The sequence below is a fragment of the Dermacentor variabilis genome, chromosome 11 (genome assembly GCF_050947875.1).
Source record: "Dermacentor variabilis isolate Ectoservices chromosome 11, ASM5094787v1, whole genome shotgun sequence".
Taxonomy (NCBI): Eukaryota; Metazoa; Arthropoda; class Arachnida; order Ixodida; family Ixodidae; genus Dermacentor; species Dermacentor variabilis.
In genome coordinates, this window is record NC_134578.1 from 72,289,281 (window position 1) to 72,308,620 (window position 19,340).

At 49.0% G+C, this 19,340-nt stretch overlaps 1 protein-coding gene across 18 annotated transcripts in view; it reads left to right on the forward strand.

Annotated features, from left to right (window-relative positions):
* Window positions 1–19,340, forward strand: part of LOC142563544 (CUGBP Elav-like family member 1-A) — a 571,451-nt gene that overhangs the window by 477,014 nt on the left and 75,097 nt on the right. The gene's annotated exons all lie outside the window — the stretch shown is intronic.

The window sequence follows — 19,340 nt, forward strand, 5'->3', positions numbered from 1 at the left end:
CGAGATCTCGCACCGCTTGCTTTTGAGCCGTTATGTTCCTCAGCTTTCCTTCAAGGACCGCATCAGCTCGCCGTTGATTCCTTGGCTTACAGGTTACCCTGTTATCGCTTTCTTCTTTTTTTTCTCGTCTACTTTTCAATTTCTTTCTCCATCTTTCGATTTAATTCTCGCAAAGCATAATTTCTATAGCGTTTTACGTTGTGTGATCCCTTTCTATCTTTCCCCCAAGCAGTTTTCTTGCGGAAACGGGACGAGGTAGGGGCGTTTAAAGTTCTTGGCAAAAATACGGAAAGAAAACAAAAATCGGAAACGTCGTCGTCTGCAACAGGAGTGTTTGCGTTCGCGAGCTCTCGTAACACCAACAGCCTGAACGCCATGGCGAAACGGCTTTTTCCAACGCCCGCGCTCCGTTGCGCCTCAACAACGCGTGAAACTGTAATGGGTGACGGTGAGCCTCCCCCCCTCCCTCCTCTTTTTCTTTTCTTTTCCTGTTGTTTCTCTTCTGGGCTTTCCCTTTATGACTGCAAGGTGGCGCTGGAAGCGCTTGCATTCAAAGAGCAGCCAGCGCAAAACTCGTCTTCGTCGTTCTCCCCTTCCTCTCCTCCGCCGTGTACTTGTAACCGAGCTATAGTTCCCTGCCGTCTGCGGTACCCCGTAATGGCGGCGAGCGCGCGGCCATTAAAGCCCGCTTTTGTGGTGGGCCTGCGTGACTGCTTCGGGAGGCTTGTCGCATGTATGAAAACTAACGGTCATTAGAACAAGGCTGCCTCTTGCGCCGCTCAGCCTCCGGTCTGCTCAGCTAACTCCTCCCTCCCCTCTCTTCCTTTCTATTCCCATTTTAACGCCCTGCTCGTTGCCTTGTTTCAGCACCAAGTGTACCTCATCTTTTTTTTTCCTTTTCGTGCCTCAAGTGGCTAATACAATCTGTTGCCGTTCCCCTTCCATGGCTGACTGAAAGTTTGTTGGAGCGGTTCTTCGTTTTCTTTTTCTCTTTCTTTTTTTTTTCAGCTGCAGGTTTCACATATCTGCGCGCTGGATATATACGCCGTTTCCGAGACGATTCTTGTGGGCCTTTCGCGTCGTCTCCTTCTCTGCATTGGCTAATATTTCGTTTACGTCTGCTTCGTCTATTACGCCCAGCCTTCTTACTTTTCGTATCGTCTGCTTCTTTGCATTGGCTGGCACTTGCCTTTTAGCTTTCTTTTACGTCTGCTTCGTGCGCTACGCGCAGCCTTACTTTTCGTATCGTCTGCTGCTTCGGATTGACTAGCGCTTGCGTTACCTTCAATTTCCATCTGCTCTGTTCGTTATGCCGTGAGATCCGAATGATAGTCTGCATACGCCCTGTGTAGAAACTCGCGACGCCATGGGAGCCTCACCGATACGACACTTAAAAAAAAGAGACTGCGCCACTCAGCTTGCGCGTGTGAAGCCGTCTGCGACCTTTAACATTTATCGCAGGCTTTGTGTTGTAATAATTCGACCTCGCTTCGCTGCGATGCGCGGCGGTGCAGTAGCACGTGCAGTTTGCGCTTCGGTGGCGTGTGCAGCCGCGGATGAATAGCTCGCAGGCGTGAGTCGAAAAAACATAGCAGTTCGGTAAAACGATCTTTATCTCTCTTTGTATACACTGCGTCCTTTTCTCTCTCCTTTCCCCCGCTGTTTGCTCACGTGTCCTAGCTGCTACATCGCTTAGCGACTCTTGAAATCGTCGCTATTTCAAGTACGCTAGCTCCTGTTCTGCTGCGGGAGTGGAGTGGTCGGTGCTCCGGGTTATCGTTAAATTTTTTCTCTTTTTTTATTTCTTATCGTTAAATCGTCAAGACCGTTAGTCATGCGGCCTAGGTATGTTTTTCAACAGTATAGTGTACCTCTTCGTGTTCTTTTCTCCAGCTCTCTTTTTCTGCGAACTTTCATGTCGTTACAGTTTCGAATTTCCCTGGGGAAGGAGGGAGGGAAAGGGCGTTCACAGTTCATTGTTTTACCCTTTTCTCCGTTCGTGCTGGTTAACCATTCAGCGCTGTCATAGAGCCCTCCCGCTAGGTACCGCAGTGCAGTCGTAGGGTTGCTATTCAGGAAGAACCCTACGCACACAAAAGAAATGAACGACACTTGCATGACGGCTGCCTATGCGCCTACAGCGTTTTCTTTTTTGCTTGTTTCACGGTAGGGAATGGTTTTTTTTATTGTCTTTTGTGCAGGTCTCCTATCATTTTGTTAGAAAAACTGTAGTGGCTCTTACGTCATGGATGTGTGCTTTTGAGTGGAAGATTTCCAAGGAATTTAATTATACTTGAGCCTATTTCTCAGCTGCCTACCCTTACTGTTGCCGTAGTGGTACTCAGTGTAAGTTTGTCTCGAAATCGGCTCTCTCGTCTTGCTTCCCTCCTTCCTTCCTTCATTTATTTATTTATTCATTCATTCATTCATTCATTCATTCATTCATTCATTCATTCATTCATTCATTCATTCATTTCTTTCTGTCATTCTTTAGTTCGTTCCCTTTCTTTCTTTCTTTCTTTCTTTCCTGGCGCTATTGCTCGTTATCCTTGCGTTGATCGTTTCGTTTCGTGGGAATCGTAATCGTGGAGTGTGGCGGGATCGTCAGTTTCGCACGCGGATGGTTTCCATGTGAGAGGGCGGTTGGCGCGTCCTCGGTCCTTTTTCAGTTTATACTTCAGTTAATTGCCGGTCACGATCGTTGTCGTGGCAACATGCACACCGTCCGCCTACGGTTACGCGACGATGAGAGTAAAAGTTTGAAAGTACTTGTAGCATTGTATTCGTAAAAGATAATTAATAACGAGAATATATTGTTGTTGTTCTCTTCTCTATGCGTAATCTCCAAAATTCGGAAGCAGCCTGCAAAAGCTTGCGCGCTCGTAACGGCGGGTGAACCTTCGTTGCACCGAATGTACGTACGTATCGACGCTCGGCTCGCTCCCCACCTCGTACTTCTTCTTTTCTCCTTCTTTCATTCTATTTTTCTTACCTTTCGCTTATCGCTGTGTTCGTTTCTAATATTGGCTTTCCATGATGGATGCGCTGTTTTATTGGTAGGCCGCAGCGCAACCCGCTCGCGGTAGCAAAGAAGTAAGAAATGTATTGACAAAATGATCTGGCAGCGGCCGTATGAATGCGTGAAAAAGATTTTAAAAAAGAAAGAAAGAAAAGAGACGAGAAGCCTGTATACGTGCGACGACCTTTCCGTGCAGTTTGCCGTGTTTTGTTAATCTTTTCTTTCTCTCTCTCTCTCTCTCTTTCTTTTTTGTTATACCTATGGCCTGCAACAGAGGCCAGATCTCCGCCCAGAAGCCAGGCAGTGAAGTCTGCACCGCGACCGCGGACCGGCAGGCGGGAGCACGCAGTGTTGCATATGGTTTCGCGAGCCGCTTGATTTATATGCTGGCCAGGCGAGGGTGCGCGAATGATTTACGGGCGGCGCCCGATGTTGGCGTGCATCTGGAAGTCGGGAGTCTCCGCGGCGTATGCGGGGAGTAACAAGATTGTCCGTGTGTGTCGGAAGAACGGAGAGAGCAATGGCGCTCTGTCGTCCCGTATTTTTTTCTTATTTCCCCTCGCGCATGCTGTTCGTCGTGTACACCTCGTACGTGTTTTATGGCGAGCACGTTGGCCGTCACGTGACAACGCGCGGCCGTAACTGATCTAGCGGGGTTTACCCGGACCGTATGCGAATCGCGGATTGCGGTATGCCAGCAGTTTGGGATGGATTGGGACATCTACGGGGGTTCTAGAGTCTCAAGATTCTCGGCATTGATAACAGCCTTAACTGTATGAAAACTTTTTACCGTTTGACTTTCGATAAGTCGAGCCCTTGGTATCACATCTAGAGAACAGTACATTAAGTCCCTAAGGGGTGAGTGCTGATTAAGAGATTTCAAAAACTAAGCTGTCTGAAGTTTTCGAACATTTTAATTTGCTCAGTAGCAAACACGGTGAAATGAAATTATGCCTACATGTCCCTAGGTACTAGTCATCTGACTACTAAGGATTTAAACCTGTTAGCTAGAATATACAACGTTAGAAATGCAAGTACTTGGTGTCATAAGAAGCCAACAAACACTGACATCAAGGACAACATAGGAGAAATTACTTGTGCTGTAAAAAGAGCTAGTCGTCGGGCCTACTCGAGGCAGATGCAAAAAAAAAGCGTCTCTATTGGCAGCACGGTTACGTGCTATTAATAGTCTCCTACATCCTCTAATATTCAATCTATTAGGGAAATTCTGCGGGTAAAAAAGTACCTTACATAGTGATTTAAAAAGGTGTAAACCTTTTTCAACCGCTCTCTTTCATTCTCTTAACGTTATGCCTAGCGTTCTTCGTTCCATCGCTCTTTACGCGGTCCTTAACTTGTTCTCAAGCTTGTTTGTCAGCCTCCAAGTTTCTTCCCCATATGCTAGCACCGTTAGAATGCATTGATTGTACACCTTTCTTTTCAATTATAATGGTAGGCTTCCATTCAGGAGCTGACAGTGTGAGCCGTATGCGCTCCAACACATTTTCATTTTTCCGCAAATTTCTTTCTCATGATCAGGGTCCCATATTAGTATAAGTGTCATGACACAGGGGTTGAAACACTCGTCGACGGCTTTTTTGGCGCGGTTACTCTCCTTCCAAGAAAGCAAAATGTGAATTATTAATTGAAAATAATTTTAGCAGAGAAATGTTTACTGAATCATATAATTTAACAAGTCGCAGTTTCCTCCGAAAGGCTAAGTGTCGATTGCGATGGCAAATTAGTGGAGAGCTAGCTATACAAAGTAAAGATAGTAGCTTTATCGACCGTATAAAGGTATAAATGGGGGTAACTAGCTAAATTAACAAGCATAGTGTCACGCGCGGACGAGCAAACATGGACGCATCTCACTTGTTGGCCGCGAGCACTCGCTGTCCAAACGCTGGAGCGAGGAAACGCGGCAGCAGCAGCGAGCGAATGGACCTTCGTGCTGTATCTCGCATAACCGCGAACTAAGCCGCGAAAACGGCGCGCGGCCGGACTCTGTCCCTGTCGCAGATGGCTTTCAAGATACAGCCGCCCGGGCCGTGCCAAGTAGAACGCCCCCGCTTCCCTGCCCACCCCCGGATCCTTGCGCGCGACGAACGACGGCGCGCTTCCTCCCCGCTTCCATCGCTTGCATGGATGTGATTGATAATTGTGGAGGCTGTTCGATGCGGCGTCACTTTAATTCCGGCTGCAGAGTCGAAACTCGGCGGAACAACGTGCTAGTGTACTGTGTTCTACTTTAGTCTTTAGATTTGTCCTGTTGCTCTTCCTTTCCTCTTTCCTCCCTTCCTTCCTATCTTCCATTTCTCTGTTGCTGTCACCTCCCTTCAGAAGAGTAGGCAGGCGTTGTGCCCCTTCCGGTGGCAGTTGCCAGCCTGCTCCTCGCTTTCCCTTTCCTGATAACTGTATATATGTGTATATGTGTTCAAAACAAATAATAATAATAATAATAATGCGCGATACTGAGCCGCCATCGCCAGCTCACCCTCGCACTCTTTCAGTCGCACATACAGCGCGCGGCGCCGATTTTATCGCCTTTGGACTTTACGCGAAACTTCACTGTGACGCCGTCGGCAAAAATGCGCCTATAGTGACCATAAAGTTGCTATCGCAATAGAATTTACTGTCTTGTCATTCGGCCAAACCCATGTCAATTGGATTTATCGTGATTGTACTAATCCAGCTCCCACGCAGCTTACTTCGGCAGCTTATTTTTTTCCAACTTTTTTTTTTCTTCCATCGAAAGTTACAGTAGCGCCGCCGTTTCATGCTTTTGGAGGTTTCTCTAACGAGCGCAAGGGCGAAGAGTGTGATGTCACGCAGATGAGGACATCGCCTCATGTTGCGCGTCAGTATTTTTAGTTGCAGCGTTCTTCAGTCTTGGCTCAATACGTGCTTCCCGCATGGCGTCCGTGTGGTCCGAAAAGCATCCCACTACCTTCCCTTGGGCCATTTTATCAACACGCGAAAGACACACGCGTGCGTGCGCCAAGCTAGCGCTGGTCAAGAGACGCGGATAAGTTTGTGTAAAAGATCAATGCGAAGTACCTCGTCTATCGCGCATTTCTTTTTCGTCTTTCGCGTTTTCGTCGTTGCGCCTTTTGTCTCTCCAACATTTCTGGCGCTCGTCGCCAGAAATGTTCTCGACCACGCGCGAGCGTCCGAGTGTGCCCGAAGAAATCTCCATGCAGTTCCGAGTTCTCGCCTGTCGGATTAGGTACCCGACATTCCCCCCTTTCTCAACCTCCACCGCCTCCTCGTTTTCTCCTTCTTCTTTCATATAAGCCGCGAGGCCTCAAACGTACGTCCGGTTTTATTCGCGGAGTGCAAACACAATCATGCGCCTCCCGCTCGAGAAAAAGATAAGACGCAGGGCAACCCAAGATGCAGCCTCGCTTTCCCGGCGGCAACAGCGCTCTGAGGGTAAGCTCGTCTCGTAGGGAACGAACCTCCTCGAGCAGCGTTGGAAAGTCCTCGCGCGATGTGATCTCGGGATCATATATGCCTTCGCGCGCTCGCTTTATCCCGTTCATCTGGTCTTTCTCTCGCTTTGTTTTTTTCTCGTCTCCTGTTTACACCAGAACCAGAAAACCTCTGCTACATACATTTTTTTTTTCTATCTATTGCGTTCCTTTCACTGACCGGGCCCTTTCTTCGAGTGCAATCTCTCGCGCGGCGACTGTGTAGCATACTATGTGCTAACGCCGGCGGCCAATCCGAACCGGGACCTTCAGTCCAGCGTTTGCACGGGGCTCACAATGCGAGCAGGCGCCTTCGTGATTCGGCCTATACTCGCCTTGTATCCGTCGGTGTGTCCGTGTTTGTGGACGAGCGCCTAAACCGAGTGCGCGTATATTTAGGTATAGTGCCTGCCGGCGCCGGCTCTGCTTGCTCGACGCCGGGCGCGTGCTCTCTTGGCGTCTGCATGCAGCCGGAAACGCGTGTGCGCGATATCGCTCGACACACACGCCCACAGGCACGCGTGTACGGTAAGATGAAGAAAGCGAGAGGCCGTCTATCCGGGCGTCTCCTGTTCACTTCCAACTTCCTAGTCTGTTGTTTTTTCTCACATACATACATACATACATACATACACACCCACACACACATACATACATACATACATACATACATACATACATACATACATACATACATACGTAGATACATACATACGTACATACGTACATACATACGTACGTACGTACGTATATGCATACATGCATACATGCATGCATACATACATACATACATACATACATACATACATGCATGCATGCATGCATACATACATACACACATACATACACATACATACATACATACATACATACATACATACATACATACATACATACATACATACATACATACATACATACATACATACATACATACAGCTTCAGCTTCGCGTTCTATGAACATCGAATCCAACCGAAAAGGCCATACTGTGCACTGGTCGATATGGACGCTGCTTATTTAGAGGAAAACCGGCTGAAGGCAACACGACAGGCAGTAAAAGACGCCAGGGAGTCGGAGCGCACTGCCCAGCCGGAACATAAGCGCATGAAGCTGGCGCCACGCGGCGTGGCGCCATCGCTCGAGTTGACGCAAAACCCGCACCGCGGAACTGACGGACCGCTGGCGTTCAACAGCACTGGTAACCCTGTCTCGGCGCCAAAAGATGACCATGAAGTGCATGGTGCCCTGTATCTGCCTTTTGAACGTAGCTATTGGAAATGACAAGTAAAACTTCAGCGAACTAGAAGTTGCAGCTTGAGTGAAATTGTGAGCAAACATTAGGTAGAACTTGGAAGCGATACTTTTTGTAACTTCTTTGAGCAGTAACTAGCATATGTAATACAGTCCTGTACAATGGCTTCCGGGCCTGGGACCGCATTTTCTTAAGTTTACTGGTTGCCCGGATGATCTCGTTCTGTCAACTTGTCCGGATGTTCTCGTTTGAGTACCGGGGTAACGGCTCAGGCTTTTAGCCCCAGGTCACTTCATTCTCGCCGACAGCGGGAACTAAAATCATTTCATGCTTAATACCGTCTTATCGTCCACCGCTTGCGGCCGGCTGATCCCGTCGACAACGCAGGCGTATGCGCCCCTCTTACCACTGACGAAGCGCGACAAGGATCGGTATTCGAATAGAACCGTTACACAATCCCGGCCCAGAATCGGGAGTGAGCAGCAGTTCTCGGTCGCTCCCGTTCCCGTCGACGCATATCCCACCTCGTCTTCGGGCGGTTGCATCACACGGGCAACACACGCGCCGCGACTCCGCCAGCGGCGTCGACAGACGACGCTAACTGCACCGCGGGGGTCGTCTGCTCCATCGGCGGCTGCCGTATTTTGCTCGCCTTATTGGGAATCAATCCTCATCAGGGCTCCTCGGCGTCGACGCTGTCTCGCGAGCGACTCCCCCTTCCCCTTATCTCCCTCGCACTCCACAACCAACTGCCCCGCTCGGGTCGTCCTTTCCTTTTATTGCCAGTCTCAATCTGTCGCTTCTTTCCCTAGCTTTCCTTTCTCCTCGTTTCTCGCGAATTGTGTCCGCTCTCACCTCCAGAGCTCCTTATACCGAAATTACTATAGAGGGCGCTGCGCGCGATCGTTCAGCTGCTATATGGGAATGACGGTTCCTGAATCTATTGGTCCAATCTTCGGGCGTTCTTGTAGGTTTATTTATCGGCTCGTAGAAGGCAAGCAAATGCGTAGAAATATAATCAGTATAGAGACTTTATCTTCCTTTATTTGCCTAGGGATCTCTTTTTTCGAAACACTTTTTTTTTCTTCAATAATTACGGTGCACATGAACAATAGTTACGAAATGTTGCATTTAGAACGCAACGTCTAGTTTGGGAGGCTTCTCAAGTGCTTTTGTTCAGGGATTTGAGGACATATGTGTCGGAATGCTTGTCGCCTTATTTAGGTATTCTTCTTGCTTTCGTACAAAGATAGCCAATTACACATATAAAGGTAGGGTATTCAGCTTTTGTTAAGAGTTTCCGCTTTTTAGGGTGTAGTAATTGCGATTCTTTTTTTGTTGTTGTTGTTTAGCGTAAAAAAGCGCAACATATATATAGGGTGTCCTTTTTTTTTTGCTGCGCCATGTTATTTCGAACTTGTCTATGGCAGATAGCGCAATTGTAACCCGGCCGTTCTCCAGTAAGCTTAGCGGAACGGATTGCGCCGGTTACTGTGATTGCGCAATAACATGGCGGTGCGTGCTCAGGTTTTTTTCGCTTCGATCCTGATTGGCTCGTCTTTGTCGCTCTGTGTCGTGGCCGCGAGGAATGCCTGAATGGTGAAATCAGCCCCTTAGTCACATCTCACTGTGAGGACAAAGTGGATAAGCGATGTTTTGTAGTTGTTATCGTTTATTTCGACGCTGCCATTGTTAGAGAGACGGCACCTCGGCGAGAAAGAAAGTGTCGATTTCCAGGAAGCAGACGGCGCCACAGCATTTGCACAGCGTTCATCAACGCTAAATGAATGCGGTGGCGCCGTCGCCTCGATCTCGCCGATTCTCGCCAAACACCCCGTGCGTGTCCAGAGTTATTTAATTCACTTCCGGCCCAATGCGAGGCGAAGTTTCGACCGCTTTTCTCTCGTATATACGGTCGCAGCTGTTGCCTTTCGAGTTGCGAGCCCCCGAGGGCCGTCCGGAAAGCGCTACATCATCATAGACCAAGCACGACACTTTGAATGTTCTCGCGCTTGCGCAACATTCACTACTTCTTTTCCTGCATACAGAGGTGTAATGCCTTCCATATACGCTTCAGAAAAGGAAAATAATACTTCTCGCGAGACTGGTTTCGCGTTTCCTATCGCGAAAGGGACGTGGCCATCTTTGTGGTTTGTTATTTAATGACCGACCCGAAAGATTAATAATCGATTCTTGGAAGGGGCGCCCGATATTTTTGTGCTTTTAACTGTTTCCGTCTGTTCAGTACAGCTTCATTTTACCGACCTCGGCCTCGTGTTCTGTGGCCCGCACGCGTGTGAAGCGGCGCGAGGCCTGGGAATATTTCCGCCATGTTGGAATTGATTTGTCTTTCGAATGGTCTGTTGTGTCGCTTGCTTTTCCTTTTCTCTTTCTTCCTTCCCTTTTTTTAAACTTTTTCTCGCCTTGCGCCGCTGTTTCGGCAGGCCCCGATTTTTATCCCTAGCTTGGCTCCTCACATACATGCGCAGGGGGCATAATTACAAAACGCTCCTTCCTCGCTGCTATCTTGATTAAAGTCTCGACACCTTGTAAATATATGAAAGCGACTCCGAGCGCGTTCATCTGAGGGCACTTATTTCATTCTCCGTTGTCATTGTGCAACATCGAGCAGTCTGTTGCTACGTAGTATTAAGGCGTCGTCGCAAAGGGTGTCGGTTTCCTTTTTGCATTCACTTGCGCGCTTTGCAGAAGCTGTCGTTTGCACGAATGCGACGATCCACACGTCGCATCGAACTTCTAGCGTGTCGCATGTGTAAGCGACGGCAGTTCGTTAGGAAGGCGAATCGCATTGATGCGCAAGGAGAGGTTAGATCCAGACGATCAAGTCGTTTTCTTAATACAACGCCGTCGCATTGTATTACCGCGTGTACAGGATGGACAGCTGGACTATTTTGAAATAGTCAATATACAGTTCAATATACAGCGGGAAAATAGGCTATGGAAGCAGAGGCTAAGGTGCTGTATTTTCAAGCGTGAACTATTTCCGACTAGCCGAGCTGTGCGTCCCGTTCTCCATTTCGCCCAAGTCCTGTTCTCGTGCTGTGTTTCCAAGCATGAAGTATTATTAGGACGCGCTACGCTGACCCCCCGTCGTGCCTTGCGGAAATTTGCTTCGCATTATCGCTCGATGTGGAGAAGTTATCGGCGTTGACGCAAGATAGTGCTGACCGTGAACCTGAGTCATAAAGTTTGTCGGATATTCGGCTAGCGCTTCCTGACCATATTTTTTCTCTCTCGTTTGTGCCATAGACGTACAAGAAAACGGTTTTTGAATACATCGGATTTGAGCTACGTTGTTCTGCTTATTTATTCGGACGGCAGCTACTTGCTTTCAACGCCGAAGAAACAGCGCCGCAACGAGGTTTGTCATCATTGTTGTGACCTTCTGCAGCAGCCTATATTTTAGTTCAACTACAGAGTCAAGGTATTTCCCACTTATTTCCAATTTACACGTGTCTTGCGTCACAGAAAATCTAACGCCTCCATATTGTGCGATCCCATCACATCGCACGTCATGCAGTGTTTGTCTGCACGCGTCTTCCGGTTTTCTTCGCGTCAATCCCTTCGTCCTAAAGGACGACGGGTTAAATGCTCTACGCGTCACATGGCCTGCCAGAATCCACTTATTCCTGTTAGTCTCAACTATAGAGAGCGGCATGATTAGTGACCTGCAAGCTTTGGTCTAAGCGCTAGACCACGCCCCAGGCGCGGAGCTTTGTTGAAGCCTGTTACTGTTCGTGGTTGCAAAACTTCTCTTTCTAGTGCAGAGAGTTTTCGCTTTTCCGTGGGCCAGACCAAGGAATTTTTACCTGCTGACCCGACTTGATCCGTTGCTGTCGTTACCTGTGGTGTGTACAAGGACACGAAGCCGTTGTTACCTTAGTCAGTGTCCGCAAGGCTGCTGAGGGATATATTGTTTATTTATTTATTTTACGTGATAAAACTGCGATTTGATTATGAGGCACTTCGTAGGGGGCAACTCCGGTTGTATTTTTAACACCAGGGAATCTTTTACATGCCCTCAAAGCACGGGACACGGGCGTCGTTGCATTTCGCCCCCATCGAAATCTGGCTGCCGCGGCAGGGATTCGATCCCGCGCCCTCGTGCTTACCAGCGCAACGCCATAGCCGCTAAGCCACCGCGGTGGGTTAAGATGAGGTGATTGAGATAGCGTGCAGCTTTTCTCCCTGTTAGCTATACATCACTACATCGGCGTGGATGACAGTGCACGCCATCTATAGCCACTAAAGGAAATAAAGTTCGTTTCAAACGCTGCGAACTCATTTGGAAGAATGGAAACTGAGGGGCCGAACTCCTTTGGGTGCTCAATCGTTCACCTCTCGCTTTCTTGTTTGCTTCTTTTGCGTGAATCTCTGGGTCAATTCCAGCGTTCGTCGCACCTTAGTCTCTCTCCATTACCGTCTTTGCCGTTTTCCTCGTCTGCAGTACCCTTGCACATTTCCTCTCTGGCGATATATCTGTCAAGACTTCTCCTCTTGAAGGCCCGTGAGATGTTCGCTCTGCATCCCGGCTCGTCACTCCTCCTTTGCCTCCCCTATTCCTTCTTTTTCCCTCCGGGACAGGGGAGAGACCTGTCGCGTCAACGCTCTCTCCCTCTCTGCCCCCTCGATCCCGTTTCTGTTTTTCTTCCAGTCCTCCTCTCCGGGTTCTTCCGTGCCCGATCCCTGGCAAATCGTGGTGATGAGTCTCCGAGGCGCACTTAACGAAACGCGCTCTCCGAGGAGCCGGCGGCGGTGACGCCCTGCCACCTCTACGGCCTGCTCTTCCTCTTATCCTCCCTATACTCCCGCTTCCCCTCTCCCATCCCTAACCTCCCGCGTAGCTGCCGGAGGGCAGCCTTTGATTGGCCTTTGTTTCGGCCGCGCCGCTTAATCGGAACTGCGCCCATATACGCCTGCGCCCCCTCTTTCTCCCTTTTCGCTCCTTACTGTTTTGTTTCCCTGACTTCCCTTTTTTTTTCTCCGTAGCTCTGTTTCACTGCTCTGCCTGTCTGCTTCGTTCCCTCTTCACTTAGCACCGTCTTTCTTCGCTGCGGCTCATTGTTCGGCCCTTCATCGTGTGCCGGTGTTTCTCTAACGGACTGGCGGCAGGTGTTTCTTTTCCTTCCGATCTTTTCTCGCAACTTTTTTTTTCTTTGACCTAGTGTTTTGCTTGCCCGTTCGAATATCTTTGGCGATCGTTTTTGTTTCGCGTGCTTGCCTTTTTTAGCTCCTGCCCACCTTTAAAATAAAGAAACATCGAATGCTGCGTTCTTTTTATTTGACCCCTTAACTGCCACGTCGTTTACGGAAAGACAAAAAAATTGAACGATTTTCCTGTTTGCCAGTCTTTATGTTATTCCACGAAATATTGTTTTCACAGTACGTGCATCCTGAAATGTGTTGCGCTTACGTTCTTCATAACTCGCGTGATAAAAAAAATTGAATCTAGGATGATCGGTGTTCATCGCTAGCGTTAATTACGGGATCCTGATCAATTCATGTGTTTGGTACCGTGCAGTTTCCTCGTACGTTAAAGTAGCTTACCCATAAAAGCAGAATTCACCTCACCGCGCGTGTAAGGCTTAAGTGCTTTCGTAGGAAACGGCAACGAGGGAACGCTATCATATATATATATATATATATATATATATATATATATGCTAACCACTAAGCCACTGAGCGGCCCCGTATAACGCTGGACTATGTTAGCGTTTTGTAAACAACTGCTGCAATCGCTAACTGCCGACGCGGTGTTTGAAGCATGTTTCCCGAAATGTCTTGCAAAGTTTTCCTTAAAATTTGAGGGCCTTTCTTAGTTTTTTGCATCAAGCAAAGGCAGGTGATTGTTTTTGCCGCGTCGACGGCGTGTCGCGGCCCCATTCCTACGTAATTCTCCCCATTTGTCTCGCTCGGTTTTGCTTGTCATTCCGGGGCCGATTCCCGCGAATCGCTCGCTTCCCCATCTTCCCGTTTTCGAGGTGCATTCCGAGGCTGCCGCCTGAGGTTCCTGGGGATTAGGGGGCTTGCGAGGCAGCTCCGATTGGAGAGAATTTCCCGCGGGAGGCACGGGGGCTGCGGGTGAGGGGGAAGAGGCGCTGGAAAAGGTGCCCAGGCACTGACTTCCCTTTTCTCCCTCGCCAAGTTCGACGGGAAGGGTTGAGGGAGTTTCCTCGGCGCCAGCTTTTGTCGCGTAGCGTCCCGAAATAAGGAAGTGTCCCGGAACCGCTTCTCGTTTAATTTCTCCCCTTGCGCGTGCGGCGAAGTATAGTCGAGAGAGTCGAGGGGGAGGGGCGGCATCCACCCCACGCTGGCCCAGCCCGCTTGCTGTGGCCTTTTGCTGACGAGCGCCGGGCCGCGCGTTTGTTTCTCAGCCGCGACAGCCGTTTTGAGTGGCGTTCGAATTCGTGCAACCTCGCGTTAATATTTGCATAGACACCCGCAGTGTGGCGTCCACGGGGCGCTATACAACACCGCATTTCAGTGCGGACGAGATGCTAAACACGCTCGTGGGCTCATAGATTTAGGTGCACGTTGAAGAAACCCACGTGGTCAAAATTCGAAGTCGCCCCCACTACGGCGTGCCTCATAATCGGATCGTGCTCTTTTTGGCGCGTGAAAACACTGTCTTGTGTGTGTGTGTGTGTGTGTGTGTGTGTGTGTGTGTGTGTGTGTGTGTGTGTGTGTGTGTGTGTGTGTGTGTGTGTGTGTGTGTGCGCGCGCGCGCGCGCGAACGCGCACTTTGCTAGGCACAATCCAAACTAGTTGCTCCCTCATCAGTCAAATCAATCAGTTACTCGCAGCTCTTCTAATGGGTAGCCCTGGGAAGCGAAGCTTGTAAGTCAGCATGCGAACGTGCAGGCCTTATCTGTTGGGGACTCTTAAACTCACGTTCTGGAACTCGTTTGTCTGCTGCGTATGTGAGATTCCTTTGGACGGAATTTGGGAGAACGAAAGTAAATAAAAGTGTATTCCTTTGTAAATCTCCATCACGTATTAGAGTGATAAAAGGTCCGCCCACTGCTACGTGGACTGCGTCCTCCCTCTATCGAAGCTTATCTACATCATGTTTTCGAAAATTGATCCTATAACAGATGTCAGATTGAGATTTCGGAATGAACGATCCCGAGGGACTCGCCCGCGCTGTGTACTGAAACATATCTGCACAAATCGTAAGAGAAGGCTTAAGCAACTTAGACTTCGAAAGGCGGTTGACGCTGTCGTAATTATTAGGATAAATTACGCAGTTTTACTCAGTCTGAGGGAAATCTGCAGTGTACGCTGTTTGATGGTTAATGAGTCTGCCGTGTGGGGGCGCCAAAATGGTCCAGACATGATAAAAACACTTTGAGGCACGCGACTTCAGGCTGACGTACACATACCGGCGCAGATGTCTCGGAAAAGGGAATTTAAGACCGGTCATCTTTTTGCCCTCCAATTCAATGAATACAGAGTTTTGAAATAATTGCTTTCCAGCCTATAAACTTGTTTAGCATCGCTCATCCTAATACAGGCAAGGGATGATGCTCTGCGTGAGAACTGACCCGCCGCACAGAATCGGGGACCGCCTCTTCGAGTTCGGAACTGCTGGCTCAAAGCACGCGAGAACGCCTGGTCAGGTACAATGACATCACCAAGCACTACCAGCTAGGCAGGCGGTTGCTGCCCCCACTTCACCCCATGCTGAAACGTCGCCAGGCAGTCATCTGGCGACAATTGCAAACACAAACATTCCCCAGTCCAGTGCGATTGCAGCACATTTTCCCCGCGCAATACCCGAATGCTCTTTGCAAATTATGTCAGGACACTAGAGCGACGCTGTCACACATGTTGTGGGAGTGTCGGGTTACATCAGCTACAATGGCAGTAGCTCCGGAGGCTCTTGCGTCGAAGTGGGCCGCCGCTCTGCGCAGCTCCAACCTCAAGACACAAGAGTGGGCTGTCCAGCAAGCCCGAGAGGCGGCGACGAGGCAAGGCCTCGAAGTCCCCTCATGGGAGACCTGAGCCCGGGTCATCAAATTTGCCGGATTCAGAATAAAGTTGTTTCCATCCATTCATACTTAGCGCGAGTTCCAAGCGGCATTTCGTTATAGTTGATAATGGGGTCCATCTCACTTGAGTTTGCGATTGATGGGAAAGAAGGGCGAAGGGGGTTCGTTCCTTCTTCCGTAGCTTATATTTGAGCATGTTTCTTAACGCTATCGAGGTACTAAAGGAATGGAGCTCTTAGGGCTGTTGGGACTCAGGGTAGCGTTTAGGCCAAGAATCCTTCGGGCACAGCGATCAGTGCGTCCGGGAGTAGGAGTGAAAGGCCTATTCGGCATTATTTGCATATTGAAACACGTAGTCAGGTTGTAGTCAGTGCACATGTGTCTGCAGACGTCAGGACACCTCACACTGCAACAAGCTGTTGTTCTTCCCTAGTTTCCTACAGAAGGGAATTTGATGATCTTGCTGCGGCCATTCGGAGGGGTGGTACTGTCCACAGAACGCCACCTCTGATATCCGAACTTCGAAGCGTGAACGAGGCAACCTGCAAACAGGTGTTCATGCTTCTTCCACGGAAGTCGTCGACCTGGTTCCTCGCTCTCTGTGGCGGCCACCCGCCGTGGTTGCTCAGTGGCTATGGTGTTGGGCTGCTGAGCACGAGGTCGCAGGATCGAATCCCGGCCACGGCGGCCGCATTTCCATGGGGGCGAAATGCGAAAACACCCGTGTACTTAGATTTAGGTGCACGTTAAAGAACCCCAGGTGTCGAAATTTCCGGAGTCCCCCCACTACGGCGTGCCTCATAATCAGAAAGTGGTTTTGGCACGTAAAACCCCATAATTCAAATTCTGTGACGGCCATCTTGTCACGGTCAGGAGGCTGGTCTTCAAGCTCGTCACCGCTTCCACGGAGAGCGGCGGATGCGTTCTCGCTTCTAAGTGAACTTCGTTGTTTGCCCGTCACAGTCGGTGTCGGTCACTGTCGGCGGTCAGTGGACGGCGCTGATGAAAGGAGCTGCCTCGAAGGAAACGTCCAATAAATGCTCGTCGCCGTATGGAGACGTAACACAGGGGCCAACGGTATTGTCACTTCGTCCCAACAAAACACTTCGTGGGACGTACGCATTAATCGGCAGAACGTAAACAGCTTGGCGTATAACACAAACGCGTAGTAAACCGGAAAGAGAAAAAAAAATAAATTCAGAATGAACACGAAAGCTTGAGCGCAAAACAAGAAACTGCGGCGTTTGTGAACTATGGCACGTCTTCTGTAAGCGAATGTTTACGAGTCTTTCGGCACATGCTTTAAGAAAGTGCCGATGAGGCACTGTTACTATTTCTTTTTTTCGCCATTCCTTTTCCGTTCTTTCTACCACCGCTTTGCTCTTCGCTCGCTTAAGTATGGCGCCGCCGCTCTCGCCGACTGCGGTTTTGCCAAGCATGCGCGCATGCGCCACCTATCGGCGCTGAGTGCACGCGTTGCGAGTTGTGCGTGTGCCTTGCAGTGGAGCCCGCTTTAAGGCTCTGATGCCGCGCCCGCGCTGTTTTGAGTGCAAAGTTGAGTAGCGCGCGCGTCTCCGCCGCTCGCCAATGGAGAAACGAGATGAGTTCCGCTCGGACTGCTTCTCCGGCGCTTCTCGCGAGCAGAGAAGCGCGACATTTATTCCGAGTGCTCTCTGTCGTCGCGCTCGCACTGAGTTCTCTTTGGTTGTTGTTATGGTGGTTGTTGTTGTGGTTTCCGTTGAGTCTTTGTTCTTACTGCTCGTATGTGTTTCATCCAAAGGCGGGCTTTACAGTCAGCTTTTTTTTTTCGTGTTCTGCGCATTCTGTCTTCCGTGTAGGAATCCCCACGCTCTTGTCTTCCATCATCATTGTTATATAAGTGTACGCTTTTCCCATTCTTCTCTGAGGTGTTATCCTCTTTTCTGTGTAAGTAGGAGAACGTTTGATCAGTTTTTAGGCCCTTTTTTTATTCTAACGTATTCTTTGTTCTCATTCTCCGCTAATCATATCATTCCATTTCCCTCAGTCACCTTCCCCCCAATAAACAGGCGAAGGAACCATTCTTGTGACAGTGCATATTAACTATCTTCGTTGACCTGTTTAATGCACTGCATTCAACCTTTACGCACTTAATGTGCGGTTTGTGAGACGTCGCGATACCAGACTGTGTTCCTCCTATCGCAGGCCGGCGTGTCTGGTCAAGTTTGAATATACCGCGCGTTCCAGTTAACGTTAGCCATACTGTTCAAAAAATATTTAAAAAGCACGGGGCCAGATGCAATTTTAACGCCTATGCTGTTCACTCGCCACATCTTTTAATTGTATTTTTATTGTATCTTGCACCGTGTTTTTTTTAACCTGTTCCTTCTTTTTTTTCTCATTTTTTTCTTTTTGTAGCCGCTTGGCTAAGGTTAGCTGGAATACCTTATATATATGCCCTCTGAGCACGGCTTCACATGGCTTTAAAACTATAATCCTTATCAACACTTCTAGCGAACAAAACGCGCATGGGTGCTGAGAGCCGTGAAGTCATAAAAAAATAGACCGTTGTTTCCAATTTTTATTGCGGGCGCTACGAGTCAACTAGCTCTTGACCACAGCGTTCCCTTGACGTCGCTGTGCGGAGCTTGGACACCTTGTATTATTCGTTGGCGATTCAGTGCGGACCGCAGTCTTCTCCCCTTCCTCCTCTCCATCCTCTCCCCCTTTTCTCGTTATGGATGCGCGTTTTTTATGCCATTCTTGGCGCTCAGCCATATTCTCGGCAGTAAAGCAACAATAGCGTCTCTCTCTCTCTCTCTCTCTCTCTCTCTCTCTCTCTCTCTCTCTCTCTCTCTCTCTATCCCCTCTATGCCATAGAGATTCCTGCAGTTATTACTAGAGGGAACTCTGGCTCTACTATCGTTCGGCCACCATGGGAATGATGGGTAGAGTAGATGGATTTGTCTGATCTTCGTGCTTGGAACTTCAGACGTTCTTGTCGCTTCGTCTATTACGCTTTATCCAGCCCTAAATTGGCCTAAGTTTCAAAGCATTCTGTACTTTCCTTATTGCAGAAAGTAAGACTCTGCAAGCACGCATAATCGCTACTAATTGCAGTGGCTTCGCTTGCTCACGTGTCCGAGGCGTAATGGTTTTAATATCGGCATATTTTGCTAGAGGTCCTGTGTTCGAATCCTACCGTCGGATAATAATAACAGTGTATATCTTCAATTATTTATAACGCAGAGCTTAAAAATAAACCCTTTGCAATCTCGCGAGGCCATTTAAAGCCATGAGGACGAAGTTTAGGCAAATACATCTACTACCAATCATTTCCACGCTGGCTGAACATCCCTGCTTGTAGCTACTATATAGACACTAGCGCCTCCGTTCCCTCTAGTGTAATTGTGTGGAACTCTGTGCTCGGTGCAACCTCCTTTCTCTCTCGAGCTCTTACTCTGGTGGTTCACTCGCACCGAATTCATCGGCACAGGTCGAGGTAAGACTGAGAGAGTGGCAAGATAGCCCGAATAATTGCGACAGCGGAAAAGACGACGCTCGTGTGCTGTTTGTCCCTTCTCGATAACGAATTGCTTTTCTTGCA